Source organism: Bubalus kerabau, chromosome 13, assembly GCF_029407905.1.
Source record: "Bubalus kerabau isolate K-KA32 ecotype Philippines breed swamp buffalo chromosome 13, PCC_UOA_SB_1v2, whole genome shotgun sequence".
Taxonomy (NCBI): Eukaryota; Metazoa; Chordata; class Mammalia; order Artiodactyla; family Bovidae; genus Bubalus; species Bubalus kerabau.
In genome coordinates, this window is record NC_073636.1 from 17293677 (window position 1) to 17312824 (window position 19148).

At 45.5% G+C, this 19148-nt stretch overlaps 1 protein-coding gene and 1 non-coding gene across 3 annotated transcripts in view; both read left to right on the forward strand.

The window, feature by feature from the left end:
• Positions 1-19148, forward strand: part of CAMK1D (calcium/calmodulin dependent protein kinase ID) — a 391644-nt gene that overhangs the window by 63970 nt on the left and 308526 nt on the right. The window lies entirely within an intron of this gene.
• LOC129626297 (U6atac minor spliceosomal RNA) lies at positions 17852-17980 on the forward strand. Its single transcript, XR_008701908.1, has one exon. It is a non-coding gene; the product is annotated as a U6atac minor spliceosomal RNA (small nuclear RNA).

Below are 19148 nucleotides of genomic sequence, written 5' to 3' on the forward strand. Positions count from 1 at the left end.
CCTACTGTTTCAGATGGGAACCCACTCTAGATGCTTCCAGTAAGGGCTCATGACCAAAGCGGGAGGTGAAAAAATCAGCAACAGATTTGGGTACCCAAAGTCTAGTCCCCCCACCCCCTTCCCTGGCAAAGGGACAAAGGGAGGAACCCTGAAGAAGGGCGCCAAGGGTGCCAGAAGGAACCGTGGTCATGGGGACAAGGCCACTGCTGGTACCCTGGGGGGCATGTTACCCTGAGCTCGCTCTCCTGCCCTCTGCTCTTCAGATGGTCACACATGGGAGCCTGTATGATGCTGCTACCAAATGCACTTTCGTGGGTCCAATGCACAGTGAAGCCAAACAATACCAAAACGTCCGAGTTTGGAGTGGAGAAAGGTTTATTGCAGGGCTGTGCAAGGAGACAGGTGGCTCTTGCCCCCTGAAATCCCGAACTCCTCAAAGGCTTTCAGCAAAGCATTTTAAAAGGCAAGGTGAGGGAGGGATGTGGTTGGTGGTTGCAAACTTCTTGAGGCTGGAATCTTTTGTCCACGTCGGTCAGATCACAATGTTCCTTTAAGCCTCCATCAAAACAGATATTATTCTGTTTCTGCAACTTTTTCTCTCTTATAGGAATGGAAAAGTGTTATACTCTTAAAGGTCATAGGCTTGAGAATAGGCTGTCCTGACTGTGTCAGGCTCTAGACGACATTCTTAACTTGAAGGAAAAGCAATAGAATACAAAGGTCAAAATAAAAAAACAAAGAAAAAAACCAGATCCAATATGGAATCAGATTTGTTCTTCCCTGTTACAGTGCCAGGGCTTCTTCCCCTGTGGCTCAGCAATAAAGAATCTGTCTGCACTGCAGGTTCGCTCCCTGGGTCGGGATGATCCCCTGGAGGAGGGTATGGCAGCCCCTTCCAGGAGTTTGCCTGCAAGATCCCACGGACAGAGGAGCCTGGAGGGCTCCCGTCTCATGGGGTCGCAGAGTCGGACAGCACGGAAGTGACTGAGCATGCACGCACATCGCAGTGCTGCCTAGTGAGGTGTCCTGTGGGGCAGAGCAGGACGCAGGTGGGCGGAGGGCAGAGGTGGAAGCGGGGAGAGAGCCAGCCTGGGCTGTCCTGGCCTGGCAGCCTGGGAGACCGGCTTTCTGTCCCCCTTTCTTCACTGGGTTTCCTGTGTTCCCCTCCCTGAGAGCTGTCACGGGGCCAGCAGTATGCTCCTTGCTTTACGGAGCTCATCCTTTCATGGCAGGAATGCACCAGCCTTTGTCTGGCCCGTTGAACAGCCCCAATGGCTCCCGAGAGCCCTGTCGCCTGGGCTCCGGATTTGGGAATTGGTCTGAGTGTTTTGAGGTCACCACAAGCCAACACTTGCTAAAGACTCAGACCTTACTGTTTTTTCTCACTGAGGTTTCTTATTCCGGTTTCAGAATTCTGCCCTGTGTCAGCCGTCAGAGCTGTCTGTCCTTCCCCATCTCTGTTCGCACCACCCAAGTCCCAGGCACTCTCTCTCCTGGGCAGAGGCAGTGGCTTCCCAGTCTGTCCCCCTTTCGTTTTGTCCTTCTTCAGTGTTGCCTCCTCCATGCGAGCATCCCGGCAACCCTGGGGGTACGCAGTCAGTCAAGGCATGTCCTGTTTCAAAGCTTCCATCTGTTTCCTGCTGCATGCAGAGAACACTCCTGCGTCCTTAGCTTGGCCCAGGGCTTCAGATGTGGGGCCTCTGCCCCCTTTCCCATCCCCCCTCTCATTCTTACACTCATGCCTCCCTCACCAGCGCCTGCAGCCACTGGCTTCTGGCACCCAAGAGCTTCCCCAGCTCAGGGCTTGGACCAGCTCCTCTTCTTTTCTGCCTCCTCCTCCTCGCCCCCACCTTCTCTCCTGGCTATTCCTCGTGCGGTTTAAATGTTGCCTCCTCTGAGCACTCTTTCCTGGCCACTTAGTGTCACAGTGGCCCTTCCCAGCCCTGCTGTCTCTCTCCTGACACCTGAGACTCAACACATCCATCCTGGTGTGCTGGCACTTAGCACAGGGGCTGGCAGACCGTTGGCACCAAGGTCAGGTCTGAGGAAGGTGTACACACAGGGGCCTTTGGAGGACGAGAGCAGAGCAGTGTCTGCAGCTGCAAGTTTCCTGAGCTTTTGCTCCTGGCAAGTCCCTGGGCTGTGCATGCACGACTGTTTGCATTCGTTGGATTTAAGTTACTGGTTTGGTGACCCCTGTGCCCCCTGGGCTAAGGGCAGACAGCTCTTAGAGCAACTCCTTAGCACGCCCAGTGTGGGGGGTCCCTTAGGTGATCGTGGGTCACCTACTCCTTCTGTTCTGTCTCACATGTTCTGTCTTACTTGCTTTCTCCTCTTATTCTTTGCAACCTCTGACTTCTTGGCTCATTTGAATCTCCAGCCACAGTAATGGAAACGCACACATCCCTTCTCTCTCTCGCCCTTCTCTCTCGGACACAAGTCGGCATCCAGGATAATCGTCAAAACCCCTTATCACTTCAGATCCGGCTCTTTTGGAATTTGTGAGCATTTGGAGGGGATTAAACTGATGTTGACCTTGGTACTTGCCATAAAAAGAGGGATTGGTGGACAAAGTGACGTGATACATTTGAACCCAAGGGCAGCCATCAACACTATAAGAGAGCCAAGTGTCATGGGGACAGTTGGCTCCTCTGGCAAGTGGGCTGATGTCAGTGTGATGGGGGGCAGTGCCCTGCAGCACCAAGGTTTTGCTTCTGATGAGCATGAAAGAGATCAGATTGCTTCAGAATATCTAGACCTTCCCCTGAATCAAATTAGCTTTCACCCCAAGTTGTTTGAATTAAATACGCGACCTTCCCCCTGTGGGCCACACGCCTTAGTCTGGGAATGAGGCAGGACGTTGCCGATTTAGCAAATGAATAAATGTTAGCTCAAGAGCTGCCTGGACAGTAACGACCACACGCTTCCCCAGGGGCAGACCTGGAGCCCGAACCCACGTGTCTCGAGTGTTGGATTTCTCTCTGGTTTCCCTTTGGAGCTTTGCCATGTTGGAGCTTTTGTGTCTCAGCATGATTCATATTTTTAAATGCTTTTATGGGCTTTTGCATAACAAATCGGGAGCCTGGCCTCATTTTCTTATTTTCTGAAATGTATCTTCCTTCCACCTTGTTCTCAGTGTCTTATGACTGTTGTAGAGAGAGGAAGAACAAATGGAAACAATAAACCAAAATGTTAAAGGGAGTTTCGTGGGAAGTTAATCAAACTTGCATCACCTTGCCAATGGGCTGCTTGGAGCCCCTGAGCTGTTTTTCACAACTGTGCTATCTTCCCTAGTTTTTGAGGGCAGAAGTGGACACTGGGGTCAGCTCTTAACTGGTTCCTTACTGAGTGGGAGGGAGCCGGGCTTGCAGTCGGGTCTGGATGAATCCGAGGCTGGGATCCTTCAGTCAGTAGGATGAGACGTGAGGACCTGTTACCAATCAGACTTCTTGGCCTCCTTTGCTGTTGTTGTTCAGTTACTAAGTCGTGTTCAACCCTTCGAGACTCCTGGACTGCAGCATGCCAGGCTCCTCTGTCTTTCATTGTCTCCTGGAGTTCACTCAAATTCATGACCATTAAGTCGGTGATGCTGTCTAACCATCTTATCCTCTGCCACCCCCTTCTCTGTTTACCTTCCGTCTTTCTCAGCACCAGGGTCTTTTCCAATGAGTTGGTTTTTCACATGAGGTGATAGTATTGGAGCTTCAGCTTCAGCATCAGTCCTTCCAATGAGTATTCAGGGTTGATTTCCCTCAGGATGGACTGGTTTGATCTCCTTGCAGTCCAAGGGACTCAAGAGTCTTTTTCAGCACCACAGTTTGAAAGCATCAATTCTTTGGATTGAATTCTCGATTCAGTCTGACTAGAGGCCACATGAGGAATTCAGGCAAGACTTTTTTGGGACCCCTGCTACAGCAGGAGGGTGGTGAGAACAAACAGCAGGTTCCCTTGCTCACTCACTTCTGGGGGCAGGGAGTCACGCTCGATCCTTATATGGCATGAGGGTAGGATTGTGTCCTGGGCTTCCCTGGTGGCTCAGCTGGTAAAGAATCTGCCTGCTGTGCAGGAGACCCTGGGTCTGGAAGATCCCCTAGAGAAAGGAATGGCTACCCACTCCAGTATTCTTGCCTGGAAAATTCCATGAACAGAGGAGCCGGCAGGCTACAGTCCATGGAGTCGCAGAGTCAGACATGACTGAGTTAACTAACACTTTTCAGGGATGTGTCCAGGGGTCGGGTTGGAGGGGTGGCTTAGGCATTTTGACTCCCCACCACTACCCCGGGTGCTGTGTGCAGGGGGCATGTGCAGTACCCTGCTTTGACTCCAGCCTCCTCAGAAGTGGCAGTTGGGGCTATGGTCTCTTTGTATCTTTTGGGCCCAGAAGTTGCCCCAGCTGCATGCAGGCAGTTCTTTTTAGTCCTATACAGTTTCTTTACATTTTGTAGCTCGAGGAGAGATGTGTCCAGGTGCAGGCTTTGCAGCAAAGGGCCCCGGGTCCCAGGCCTGTCTCAGACTCAGGTACTGAGTGGGGTGTGGGATCAATCTTCAGACACCCACAAGGGAACCGGTTAATCACACACCACAAGAAGTGATAAATGGTACCCATCTCCCTAGGGAATGATTTGCTTAAAACATTCACTAATAAGAAGAGCCTGTGTGACTCTTCAGAGCGCCTGCGTGGCTGGTGAGGTGCAACCAGGGGGTTGGGGGGTGGAATGTGTGTCTCTCGCCATCTGGGGGTGGAGCCGTGGGGAAGTGTCCCTGCCTTTCAGGCATCTCATCGTGCCTGTGTGACCACGTCTGACTTTTCGCGCAATTCTCAGCTTTCCTGAAGGGCTTGCCTAGGGAAGCTAGGAGTGATGGCTATTATCCGTGTTTTATTTATTACATTCTAAGATTTACAACTTCCTCGCTTTCAGTGAGGATATGGAGATGCTCTCTGCAGCCTCTTGCAGCTCTTGACTGTTTTTCTCCTGAAAGCCTACGGACCTCCAACCGGGACTTTCTTTTTAGCTGCAAGTTGGGGTCTGGAGCGTCAGGTCAACCTGGGCAAAGACAGCCGAGAAGGCTCAGCGCATCTCCTCAAGCAGAGCCGGCTGGCTGTGGGGATCCTCTGGGTCTGACTTCTGTGTGAGGAAGAGTTTGGGGTGAATCTGAGGATGGATGGTTTCCAGGTCTGCAGGTGCATCAGGGCTGGCGTAATTGTTCTTCCAGAGACTGGGAGCAGTTCTTCACCTTTGGTGACAGTGAGAGAGAGGGAGTTGTTGTTAGTGAGAGTGGAGGTGGACTGGAACTTGCCCCTGGAGGAGGGAAGACTGCCCCAGAGAGCTTCTCACACGTGTGAAGCTGTGTCTCCAAAGCCTTTCCATCAGCCCACATGTGCTTGCAGGCAACGCTGTGGGTGATTCCGGGGCTCATTTGTCTGCTCTGTCTGTGTTCATGTGTCTCTGGCAGGTTCAACCCAGGAGGCTGGGGCCAGGTTTGAAGTCTTTTACTTTCCCTCCAAAGTGGGAATGAATGGATGGATGGATGGATGAATAGTTGGATGGATGGATGGTGTTAGGTGCCATAGGTACCATAGGTAAGTGTCAGCACTTAACCTATGCCACTGGACTTGTTGGGGTTGCTTACCTATGCCACTGGACTTGTTGGGGTTGCTTGCTCCCTGAAGACTCCCCATTGTCCAACCTCATGGTTTCCTTGTCACCCGTTCTCTGCTCTCATTGGGGTCACACTTGGCACCCTTTGAAGCCCAGATTCCAGCCATCTGCCCCCAAGATGGAGATGCATCAGTGATGGGAGAGCCTACACAGCAAGGGGAGACCCTTGGGGAGAGTCTTGTGTAAGACCCAGCCAATTAAAGTAAATGCAGATACTGCAAAGCCACTCACCAGCTCCCACTGGATAACTGAGAACCACTGACCGCACTCAAATGGGGAAGTGGTGAGCGGGGCACAGATGATGTCATGTCACCAGGAGAAGGCCACATACTGCACACCTGGTGCTGGTTCGGATTTCATCTCAACACACCTCAGAATTACCCTCTTGATGCTGTTCTTCTCTTAGAGACGAGAGCGACGTGGCGATCCCCTGGTCTCCCAGCTGAGTACCTTTCCTAGCCTCAGATCCTTTGATGCCTGGCCCTTTCCTGGAGATTTGCTGCTTGTTCTCATCCCTACAGAGTGCTCTTCTGCAGACCACAAGACTTAATTGCCAACGATCAATACTCTTTCTGCCCTCATTTCCTCTTCCAGGTTGCAACATGATTGTTTATTGTTGTTGTTGTTTTTGCTCCTTTCTCAGATTGAAGGGTTTGATATTTTTTATATTTGCTTTTTCTAACAAAATGGTCTAGGTTTTCTTACCATTCTGCCCCCTGCCTTCCAATTTTCCTTGATGATTCAGTCAACAAAAGAAGGATGAAATTGGCCCAAGGGAAGCAGACTCTGTCAGTTCCAACACGTGGAATTTTGGAACGCTTGTTCAGGGTTCACCTGGTTTGAAGGGGAACAGGATCTTATTTTATTGTCTCCCCAAAATGCCTTACACGTGGTTCTCCAGGAAGCTGGCACTTGGTGTATATTGACTAATAAAAATCACAAAAAAAGAAAGAAAAGCAAAGCCATGGATTCAGAGCATTGTTGCAGTAATAGATTTTGGCTGGACTAAGGGGTTGCCCAGGTAGCTGGTTGAACGTTATTTCTGGGTGTGTCTGTGAGGGTGTTTCAGGAGAAGATTAGCATTTGAATCAGTGCAGTGCATAAAGCAGAGGGTGTGTGTGGGGGGCGGCTCGTCCAGTCCTCAGGGCCTGAGAAGAACAAAAAGATGGAGAAAGGGCAGATTCACTCTCTTCTTGAGCTGAATGTCCATCTTCCTCTGCTCTTGGATATCGGAGCTCCCGGTTCTTGGGCCTTCAGACTCTGGTACTTAACCCATTGGCTTCCCTGCTTCTTGGGCCTTTGAACTCAGAAGGTATCGCACCTCTGGCTTTTGGGATTCCCTGGCTCGCACACAACAGATGGCGGGACTTCTCAGTTTCCTGCGTGAGCCAGTTCCTGTAACATGTCTCCCCAGATATCTCTCTGTATCCCCTCCTGGTTCCATTTGTCTCGAGAGCCCTGACCAACAGCCTGCAGAACAAATACACGTTTGAGGCCCTGCTCCTTGCCACATCTCTGCTCTGATCTCTGCTGGGTGTTCTGAGTCAGGCCTCACCTGGTGAATGGTTGTGTTTAGAATCTCAGTGTCACAGGGACGACTCACTGTCTGTTAGTTCAGGCTTTAAGGCTCCATTGGTCCTCATCCTTTTCAATTTGGCCCCTGATCTCAGCCCTGCCTTGGAGAAGAATCCTTGTTCCGAGCAGCTCTTGGCCTCTTCTCTCCACCCCTCGTCCTTTGCTTCACATCAGGTAATGGCCTTGTTGGTCCTCTGCCCTGATGGAATTACCTGTATGGCTCTTGTCCTCTCTGAATTAGAGGCATGAAAAGGCTTAACTCCCCAGGACGTTAATTCACTTCTTTTCTTAAATGGCATGTTCAGTCCAGGCTTTTCCAACAGTAGAGCTCTCTGGGCAAAGTCTTTGCCTTGTGGCCACTTTCCTATTTGCTGAGATGCTCTTTGTATTAATTTCACTGGTCCAGGAGTTAAATATTGTAATCATCAGTCAGTTCAATCGCTCGATCATGTCCAACTCTTTGTGACCCCGTGGACTACAGCATGCCAGGCTTCCCTGTCCTTCACTAACTCCCAGAGCTTGCTCAAACTCATACCATTGAGTCGGTGATGCCATCAAACCATCTCATCCTCTGTCGTCCCTTTCTTCTCTTGCCTTCAATCTTTCCCAGCATCCGGGTCTTTTCTAAGGAGTCAGTTCTTCACATCAGGTGGCCAAAATATTGGAGCTTCAGCTTTAGCATCAGTCCTTCCAATGACTATTCAGGACTGATTTCCTTTAGGATTGACTGGTTTGATCTCCTTGCAGTCCAAGGGACTCTCAAGGGTTTTCTCCTCCATCACAGTTCAAAAGCATCAATTCTTTGGCACTCAGTCTTCTTTGTGGCCCAACTCTCACATCCATACATGACTACTTGAAAAACCATAGCTTTGACCAGGAGGACCTTTGTCAGCAAAGTAACGTCTCTGCTTTTTAATATGCTATCTAGGTGGGTCATAGCTTTTCTTCCAAGGAGCAAGTGTCTTTTAATTTCATGGCTGCAGTCACCAGCTGCAGTGATTTTGGAGCCCAAGCAAATAAAGTCTGTCACCGTTTCCATTGTTTCCCCATCTATTTGCCATAAAGTGATGGGACCAGATGCCATGATTGTAATCATATTTGCTTACTACTGCAGATCACTTACCAGGGGCACTGGGTCTGCATTTTTGGAGTCATGCTACGGATCATTAACCTTAAGATTTAAAATTCTTGCCACAACTTCTGAAGTTTGAGGCATCGAGGTAGAGACGTGATGGGTTTATTCTCTGTAGCATAGAGGATGTCTTCTCTTCCCCTCTGCTTTGCCCCATTCTACTACATAGTTAACAGTTTGACTTCAGTTAGAGAACAAAAAATGAAGAGACTTGCCTTTGGACACTGAGTATAAACAACATCCTCAAACAGCACTATGTAACTTCCATTTTTGTCTTTTAGAAAGACATAATACTTGTATTAGATTTGAGTTTTCCATGGAATCTTCCCAAGACCTCAGCCTTCTGGTGCAGGAGTCTTTCTCATCTTCCCCTCCCAGTTATTAAAACCGAGCCATGCACCTCTCATGGGTAGGAGACCATCGTCTGGGTAGGACAGAGGTCAGACATCCTTGTCTGCGTCTCCCAGGAGCTTGTATTCCCAGCCCCAGTGCCTCACTGTCTGAGGACTATTGTTCTGTATCCCACAGGCTAAAATTATTTTTCTTTCTGCAGCTCCTTTTTTGAAGTTATATGACAGATGCTTTCTGTGGGTTAAAAGACTACGTGTGTCTCAGAGACCAGAATGGTTGTTTGTTGTGGTTTCATATTTATTGAAAGTGCTGGTCTATGGGTGCATTTATTTACTGGAGGCCAGACAGCAAGAGCCACATGTTTTCAAAATTATTTTGTGGATGCACATCCCTTTTTATTTACAGGAAGCTTTATCACCGTTCCGTGTGCCATGGAGATGAAATTGATACACCTGGAATGTGCATTGTATTGTTAGCCTGCATGTGAGGGCTCAGCTGTGAAGACAACTGTGGATTCTTCCTTCTAACTGTTCATCCTCTCTCCTTCCTTTAGCATCGTCCGTGTCAACATCTGCTGCACGAACAAGCTGTGGAGCTGCATTCCCGAGTGGTTTGCACTTGAACTTGCTGGTCCCAAAGTCCTGAGAGGGGCCAGCACTTCCTTCATTTCTCCTGCTATGTCTTGGATACCAGGCAGGCTGAGGAGATATCGTTTGTCCAAACAAAATGGGGAAAAATTTAGTGACCTGACATGTCTTACTTTATAGCAGAAACTTCTCTTTAAATCTGATGAAAGACAGAGATGAGGCTCCCTGGGCCTGGAGTTTGTTTATCCCTTGTAACTCCTCATAAAAGTCTCTTTTAAAATAGGTAGTAATTATGAAAGAGTAGATCTGTTGCTCGTTTTTTTTTTTTTTTTCCCCGCCACTCTTGTTGTATTTTAGTCCTTTTGGATATATATAAATGTATACATATACATATGTATATATTATAAATAGAATTTTCACGCACAGAAAGGTGAAAAGAATGGAAATTTGCTATTCATTTAAAGCCCTAGAAGAGAATCTCTTTGATGGCATAAAAATGCAGCAGTTATAATTCTCTGAGTCTTATTAATGAGTTAGAATGGACTGAAAACGCAATAAAATTTAAACCATGTGCTCAAGGAGTTATTCAAGTGATCTTTCCTAGTGTTTTTTCCTTAAAACTTTGATTTCTCTTAAATATTATATAGACGCACACCTTCATTCTCTTAATGTTTTATTTCAGTTGGATCTGCAAAGCCCTTCCTTTCCTGGTCACTATTTTTAGTTGTCACTCTGAACCTTGAGCTGCCTGCAGTGTGGGAGATGCAGGTTTGATCCCTGGGTCGGGAAGATCCCCTGGAGAAGGAAATGGCAACCCACTCCAGTATTCTTGCCTGGGAAATCCCATGGACAGAGGAGCCTCGTGGGCTGTAGTTCATGGGGCTGCAAAGAGTCGGACACGACTGAGCGACAAACAGTTTGCGAACCTTGACCTTTCACCTTCAGGTCAGAAGTCTAAGGATGTTGCTTTTTGAGGTGGTGAAAGGTGGTGTGCGGAGTGCTCTTCTCTGTTTTTGTTTTGATTTCTTTTCTAAAAAGGAAAAAAGGATCAAAGGTAAACTTGCAACTACCGTTGAGCATTTTGGGGACAGTGAAAACCTGCTTCCTCCATTTCATTTGTAAGGAGAAGCACGGTAGGAGTGAGTGCACCCGGGAACACCCTCAGTTCCTCCAGGAAACGAGGCAGTGATGCTGGATTCCAGGCAGAATTGAAGAAGGCGGGTGTTGCTCTGCCTACTTCCCACCTTATCTTTTTCTCATTTCCTCTACTCTTTCCTCTTCTCCTTCCTCACTGTTTTTTTCCTCTTTAATCTTTCCCTTTGGTTTTGAGTCATTTCATTTTACTCCCTTTATACATTTTCTCACAGCAGATGAGAAAACAGTGACACCTTTCAGAGAGATCTACTTCGTTAAAGACTGGAAGACACAGCCAAAGGAATTAACCTTTAACAGTGAAGTTTTGGCTTGAGCAGGAAGGATATTTATGAGCAGAAAGTCTTCTCGGGTATTCTGTGTTTATAACGATCTATTCAGTATTTATGGAATGGAGATGATGGATGTCCAGTCTGAGCCAGGTGCTGCTGTCAGACAGACAGATGGACAAATGGTGTCTCTGGTGTTTTGAGGGCTCTGTCTTGGAGGAAAAGGGACAGACAAGCATAGAATTTGGTGGTTCCAATATAATAGTGTAATTGCCTTCCTGGAGACATGAACCATGACTGTGCTCATACAGTCGGACATGAGAAGGACCATGGAAATCGCCATTTCCCTGGTCTCTGAGACTTTGAGGAAGAGAATATGCTAGTTGAGTTAATATGAGAGTTCTGAAATGAAACCACCTTGGAACTGCATGGCTACAGTTTAGTTTGAAGTAGCTTTGGTTCTGCCGTTTTTATTGTGGCTGAAGTATGGGCATCGGCCTCCTGTCTCCAGTTACCTTACTGGCTTCCATGTTGGCCTTGCCTTTCCCAACTGTGAGATGCTTAGCACCATAATATGGGTAAGAAAGGAGGCGGGATAGAGGAACTTGCCTTTAAGTTTGCAAAGTTTCATTGCCTAGTAATGTCAACACGTGTTTTTAGACAGGAGACTGCCCCAAGTTCTTTTCCTGACTTGCCTTAAGCCATTATAACAATCGCATTTGCACTGTTTGAAGTCATAAAAAGAAAGAAAGAAAGAAAGAAAAGAGTTCCCAGTCTTTTTAATGTAAAAACCATAAAGCATGCCTTGACAATGGCTGAAAATTGTATTGCTAATTTATTTTTATTGTTAGTATAACTTTGAATTGCCTTCCTTATCTTTGTGCCTGACTCTAGTTTTCTGGGCTGAAGTTAACAATGTTTTGAAAGTCAGTTCAGGGGTGAACAAATGATGTAGTCATAATAGCAGATAGAGGCCCGCTGTTGGCATTTGGTGAATGTCAAATACTAATTTTAACAATAATAAATTTGGAGAAGGAACGAAAAGTTCCCGGCTAGTGAAAGGAAGTGGTTCCATGTGAAGAGTCTCTTGTTATTTGTCGATACCAGCGTTCGTTCATTTCCATGGCAGATAGGAAAATACGGCCTGTTTGCCTTAATTATCTTCTTCATTCAGCCCGCTAATTTTTGAGGAAACTCAGGTTTTTCAAGTAGGGAAAGTAGCCAAGATAAAAATTCTTTTTCTTTTTGTGATCAAGGCCCTTTGCAGAAACGTCCGTGCCAATAATTACTGAGCCCTTTGGAGTTAGAACTCTTGGTTTTCGTTGATCTGGTTTTTAGTCTAACCTTCCCTCTGCTTTTCAGATGCTCCATGTGCTGTGGTTTGACTTTGATGTCCTTTGAGAATTCTATGACTTCTTCCAAGAGTACACGATACACCCTTAACTTACTCCTGTTGGATTAATGGAGGGAAAGAGTTCTGGGGCGGGACCATTCCAACAGCCAGTGTCCCTAGTTCAGCATAACACACCTCACCTTTTCTAGGATAGGTTGTTTCAATCTGATTTTTAAAGTGTTATATCTCATTTTAGCTTTGAAGACACACTTTAATGAAGTAATTTAATTTTAAAGGTTCATTTAAAGCCATTGTCAGGACTGGAAGGGTTAGAGAAGGCATTGGACGGTCAGTGGCATCTTCCTTTATTTCCTCTGTGTGTGTGTGTGTGTGTGAAACCTTTTCTGTGAAACTCGCCCGGTGCCCTTGTAGGGATTGGTGGCAGCTGCCCATCACATCTGGATGAGAGGCTCCTGGGCAGCCTTGGCCTCTGGTGTCCAGTGGCCTCAGCCTCTGCTGTCCACTGGGAGCCTCTGGATAGTTCTGTAGAGGGGAAATCGCAGAGCTGCCTGACTCTTTCCAGATTTGGTTGGAGAAGAGGGTTAGGCAGCACTCAAGTGGTTTGGATTTTCCACGAGGAAAACAAAGTGAAAGATTTTTCTGATGTCGGACATTGTGTTTCGGCCTGTGGGCTGGATTCTGTTTTTCTCTTTTACCTTTTGTTTTCATTCTTTTGTACTATTTTTAAGGACAGCAGTGAGAAGTACCCCTGGACTGTTTCTCCCAGTGAAAAACATCCAGTGTGACTATGTGGAATGGGGTGAGTCGTTCTCAAAAGTGATGCTGTCCCTTTGGGCTCTGTAGTCATGGCAACTTTCTTGACCTGTCTATGCTCCAGTCCCTTAATCTGTATGATGGAGACAGTGATCTTTTTGGATGTTGCATTGATTAACTGAGATCATTCTTGTCAAACACTTAGAATAGTCTCTGCTATATAGTAAGCAGTTCATGGCTATTACTGTATGAATATACACTAATTCTTTTCAGTTCAGTTCAGTTGCTCAGTCGTGTCCAACTCTTTGCGACCCCATGGACTGCAGCACGCCAGGCTTCTTTGTCCATCACCAGTTCCTACAGTTTACCCAAACTCATGTCCATTGAGTCAGTGGTGCCGTCCAACCATCTCATCCTTTGCCATCCCCTTCTTCTCCCACCTTCAGTCTTTCCCAGCATCAGGGTCTTTTCAAATGGGTCAGCTCTTCGCATCAGGTGGCCAAAGTATTGGAGTTTCAGCTACAACATCAGTCCTTCCAATGAACACTCAGGACTGATCTCCTTTATAATGGACTGGTTGGATCTCCTTGCAGTCCAAGGGACCCTCAAGAGTCTTCTCCAATACCACAGTTCAAAAGCGTCAATTCTTTGGCACTCAGCTTTCTTTATGGTCCAACTCTTACATCCATACATGACCACTGGGAAAACCATAGCCTTGACTAGACAGACCTTTTTTGGCAAAGTAATGTCTCTGCTTTTTAATATGCTGTCTAATTCTGTTAGGTCATGTTATTATGTGATGAGAGATTCTAGTTTCTTGGTACATTGATATGGTCATAGAAACTTGGGATAGATGTCTACTCAGTGCAGTGTTCAATGAATGTTTGGCCATTACTTGATCATTTGGAACTGAGAAGAAGGCCAGTCTATCAACTTATTTGTTTCATCAAAGCCCAGTTTGCCACACTAATTTGTAGTGCGCAGAGCCCCCCCAAAGCTGAGTGGGCAGAGCTTAAATGACCTTCTGGGATTCTGTGGTCACCTTGAGTAGCTGCTCTGGTGTTGGGAATACAAAGGAATGTAAAGGATCCTTTGTAAAACATTAGAGGAGGGATGCATGGCTGTTACCCAGGTCCTCCACTAACCACCTTGGGTCAGGACAGCTGTTCATTCTTTCATTTGCTTATTTAACTCACTTTATTTGTTTATCTTATTTGTTTCTTTGGCCACTTCTTGGGGCATGTGGGATCTTAGTACTCCAACAAGGATCGAACCTGTGCCTCCTGAATTAGAGCATGGAGGCTTAACCACTGAACCACCAGAAAAATCCCATAACTCACTCCATTTGCAAAAAATGCTAAGATACTTTAAAGTAAAATGAAGATATATTATTGCAGCATTATTGATAATAACCAAGACATGGAAACAAGCTAAGCATCCACCAATGTACAAATGGATAAAGAAGATATAGTATTGCTATAATGGAATATTATTCAGTCATGAGAAAAAAGGAAAGGAAATCCTGTCATTTGTAACAACATGAATGGACCTAGAGGGTGTTATGCTAAGTGAAATAAATCAGACAAAGAAAGACCAATGCTGTATGATATCATCATTTTCATGTGGAACTTAAAAAAAGCTGAACTTGTAGAAGCAGAGAGTAGGACAGCAGTTATCAGGGATGGGGTGAGGGGTGGGGAAATTGGGGAGATGTTGATCAAAGGGTGCAGACTTGCAGTTCAAAGATGAATAATTTCCAAGGGCCTAATGCATAGCATGGTGACTATAGTTAACATATTCTGTTATTAATATATACTTGAAAGTTGCTAAGAGACTGGATGGTAAATGTTCTTGCCACAAGAAAGAAGTGGTAATTATGTGAGGCAGTGGAGGTGTTAGCTAACACTGTAGTGATAATCACAGTGCGGTGTGTAAGTATATCAGAGCAACGTGATGTACACCATCAGATCAGATCAGATCAGTCGCTCAGTCGTGTCCGACTCTTTGCGACCCCATGAATCACAGCACGCCAGGCCTCCCCGTCCATCACCAACTCCCGGAGTTCACCCAGACTCACGTCCATTGAGTCCGTTATGCTATCCAGCCATCTCATCCTCTGTCATCCCCTTCTCCTCCTGCCCCCAATCCCTCCCAGCATCAGAGTCTTTTCCAATGAGTCAACTCTTCACATGAGGTGGCCAAAGTACTGGAGTTTCAGCTTTAGTATCATTCCTTCCAAAGAAATCCCAGGGCTGATCTCCTTCAGAATGGACTGGTTGGATCTCTGTGCAGTCCAAGGGACCCTCAAGAGTCTTCTCCAACACCACAGTTCAAATGCGTCAATTCTTCAGCGCTCAGCCTTCTTCACAGTCCAACTCTCATATCCATACATGACCACAGGAAAAACCATAGCCTTGACTAGACGAACCTTTGTTGGCAAAGTAATGTTTCTGCTTTTGAATATGCTATCTAGGTTGGTCATAACTTTCCTTCCAAGGAGTAAGCGTCTTTTAATTTCATGGCTGCAGTCACCATCTGAAGTGATTTTGGAGCCCAGAAAAATAAAGTCTGACACTGTTTCCACTGTTTCCCCATCTATTTCCCATGAAGTGGTGGGACCGGATGCCATGATCTTCGTTTTCTGAATGTTGAGCTTTACACCAACTTTTTCACTCTCCACTTTCACTTTCATAAACTTATGCAATGTTATATGTCCATTTAAAAAATAGATATCTTGACATTCTAACCCTAACAATTCTTAGTATGGATTACGTGTTACTCCCATAGGAGGAAAGGGAGGAAGGAAGGAAGGAGAGAAGGAAAGATGGAAGGAAATTTCCTCATATAACCAAAATGATATGATCACAAATAATACAATTAATGCTTTTTTAATATCCTCTAATACCAGTTCCTGTTCAGTTTCCCCCCGTGAGGTCAGGTCATACAATGAATTGACTTTATATTGCTATAGTTGCTTCATTGGAGGAAGGAGAAAGCAGGACTAACTGAATGATCCCTAAGGCATGTTGCTTTATGTTTAATACATTTAGGGAGCTGCTCTGATTTTGCTCATTTAGCTCTTGTTCTCGGAGCAGGCGGATTCAAAGTTTAGAGACTGTGACTCTATAGCAGGATGAGATGAAAATTTGAAAATGACTTAGTTCATGGGATCAGTTGAGACAGGTTGGTATTGCCTCACCCTTGCCTTGACCTGTAGGTCAAGCTGTAGGTTGGACAAACAGCATTGATACTGGTTAGATAAATGGTACACTTACCAGAGAGAAAGAGGCAGTCAACTCATTTTAAACCCAGCAGTTTGGGGTTTAACCTTGCATTTTATATGCCCCATAAATGTTTCCAATGCCATTTAGAGCTAGCTGAGGTGTTTGAGAGTCTTTTTGATAGTGTGGTGTTTTTCTGTGTGTTTTTAAAATTGAAGTATAGTTGATGTTTCCAGGTGGCACAGTGGTAGAGAATCTTCCTGCCAGTGCAGGAGATGTGCATTAGATCCATGGGTCAGAAAGATCCCTGGAGGAGGAAATGGCAACCCATTCTGGTATTCTTGACTGGAAAATTCCATGGACAGAGGAGCCTATCGGGCTCCACAGGGGTCACAAAAAGTCTGGTATGACTGAGCACACATACACTCATGCACAGAGTTCACAAATCTCAAACACTTTTACCCATGTAATGACCACCTGGATCAAGAGGTAGAACGTTTCCATCACTGAAGTCTCCTGGGTCCCCTTTCTCCAGTTGGAGCAACATCCCCCTGCCCAGAGGTAATCACTGTTCTGACCTCTGTCACCATAAATTAGTTTTGCCTGATCTAAATTCCATATAGATGGAGTCATACTTACATTTTGTGGGATTCATTTATGTTGTTGCATATGTAAATTGTTCATTTTTTCCTGTTGTTGTGTAGTACTCCATTGTATGAAATTTAGATATCCATTCTACACTTGGTAGATATTTGTTTATACTTTGGGGCCAGTATGAATACAGCAGCTGAAGATGCTCTTGTGTGTCTTTGGTGGATGGAGTATGAGTTATTGATTAAGGTTAACAAACTGTCTCTAGGATTGAAGTGTACATTCGAGAGCATGGGGAGGATATCATACTGTCCATGCCAAGTGGTTTTAAAATATATTGAAGGCATCTTGCAGTAGTACAGTTGACCCTTGAACAACATGGATTTGAACTCTGTGGCCCCACTTATATGTAGTTGTTTTTCAGTAGAAAATACTACAGTACTATATCATGTGTGGTTAGTTGATCCTTGGGATGCAGAACTGTGGGTATGGAAGGACCACTCTAAATTATACTTGAATTATTGACTTCAGGAGGGCTGGTACCCCAGCCACCACATTGTTCAAGGGTCAACTGTGTATCAAACAAAGAAATGAATTTAGTCTAGTATACTTGTATTTAGCAAACTGCGCTGGTACAAAAGCAAATCTTTGCTTTTGTGCTCCTTGACTATGATAAATAACCTAAGCTGGAGGGCCAGTTTCCTGAAAGCCAAGATTCTCATGTGAAACTATGTTGTTTCCTCATGCCTTCTCTAAAAGGAGTGGGAAAAAGACCTTTTCATTAATTCTGCAAATAGGCATCATTTTCTAATTTTAGATTCTCACTGTGAAAAAGAGTTATGAATTACTAAAAACTCTGAGAATATAAACTTGTTTGGGGGGGTGGTCCCCTGCATTGGAATGAATAAAGGCTTTAAATATTCATTTGTGTTTTTCTTTCCATGTCATTTTGGGTATTGTGAGGAAAAAAATATTTGCTGCTGATTTAGAACTGCTGAATACTCTTATAAAAATTTAATTCCCCCTGTATTAACTAGGCTTTCAAGGCTTTATTAGAGAGCCTATTGCTAGCCTTTAGAGAGCCTCTAATAGGTTTCTAGCAGGAAAATCTGTTAGCGTAGAGACCTGATGGATGGAAGTAGAATAGGAAAACTACCACTGACCATCATCGGGGGATATTGCATTGATTTACATTTTAAAGTGTCTGTGTTTAATGAAACTGAAGAATTAGGTTAGCATTCCCTTTAACAAGAATGGGAAAAATTCTAGTGGCGAATGCCATATCCATATGTTTAAGGCATCACACCTCTTTATAGCCAGCTAACACTATTTTTAACAACCTGACAGAAGGGGTCTGGTGGTATGAACCAGCATTACAGATGTGCAGTCCTGTCCTGGGAATCTTCCCTATACATAACACCTGCCCAGGTAATGAAATGACATCTGTATAAGGTTATCACTGAAACTGTGTATAACGCCAAAACATCAGAAGCCACCCAGGGTCATCAGTCATAAGGAAGTGGTTGAAGCACGGTGTATGTGTACAGTGCAGTTGTTAAAAGAGAGTGAGGAAGGTCCGTGTTCTGATGTGGAATGACATCCAGGTTCATTGCCAAGTTCAGAAAGCAAGGTGGAGGACAGTGTAGAGAGTATGGTACTTTTATGTTAGAAAGACTGGGATATGAAGATTTGTAGGTGAATTTGCTAATATCTGCATAAAGAAACTCTGGATGGATAAACAGGAAACATACAGATGTGTTCCTGGAGCAGGCAGAGCAGAGCAGAGTGATCAGGGATAGATATAGGACGGGCTCCTGTATGTATTTTTTTTAATATTACATTGACATTTTGAAGGATGCAGAAAAACAAACCAGTGAAAGTGCATCTGTCCCAGCATGCGCTTTGACATGGAACCGGACCATGAGTAGGTGACAGAAGGTGAAGCTGGTTGAATGTGTTGTGAGAAGGTGAGGCTACCCGCTCTGTTTCATTTCTCAGAAGCTAAGTCAGTACATTCAGTGCTTATTGAGCCAATCAGCCAATCTGCCATGTCAGGCACTATTTTAGGTGTCAGCAGGCACCTTAAGGTCCAAGCTTCTACAAAGCCTGCATTTTCAAAAGAGCAGACAGACAAGCAGGTGATGAGTGAGGGAGAGAAGCCTCCTGCTGCTGGGGTCCAGGGGAGGAAGTAAAAGGAACCCATGCTGAGGTCAGAAGGGAGGGTCATTGCTGATCTTCATCCGTCTTCATGGTGCCTTCATGAACAGTATTCTTGCACGTGGGATAATAAAGTAGGGTCAGTTCTCAATTCTGATCTTTTGCTATAGCAGTCAAGATTTCATTTTACTGTAAGATCGGTATCACTGAAGTTTCAAACAGAGACATAAAGACATCGGAGCAGTCACTGTACCCCAGTTTACTGCTGTGTTGGCAGGAGACCTGAATTTGGTGGAATAAATAAAAAGTGGATTTGACCATCATGGTTTGTTTTCACAACAGTGGG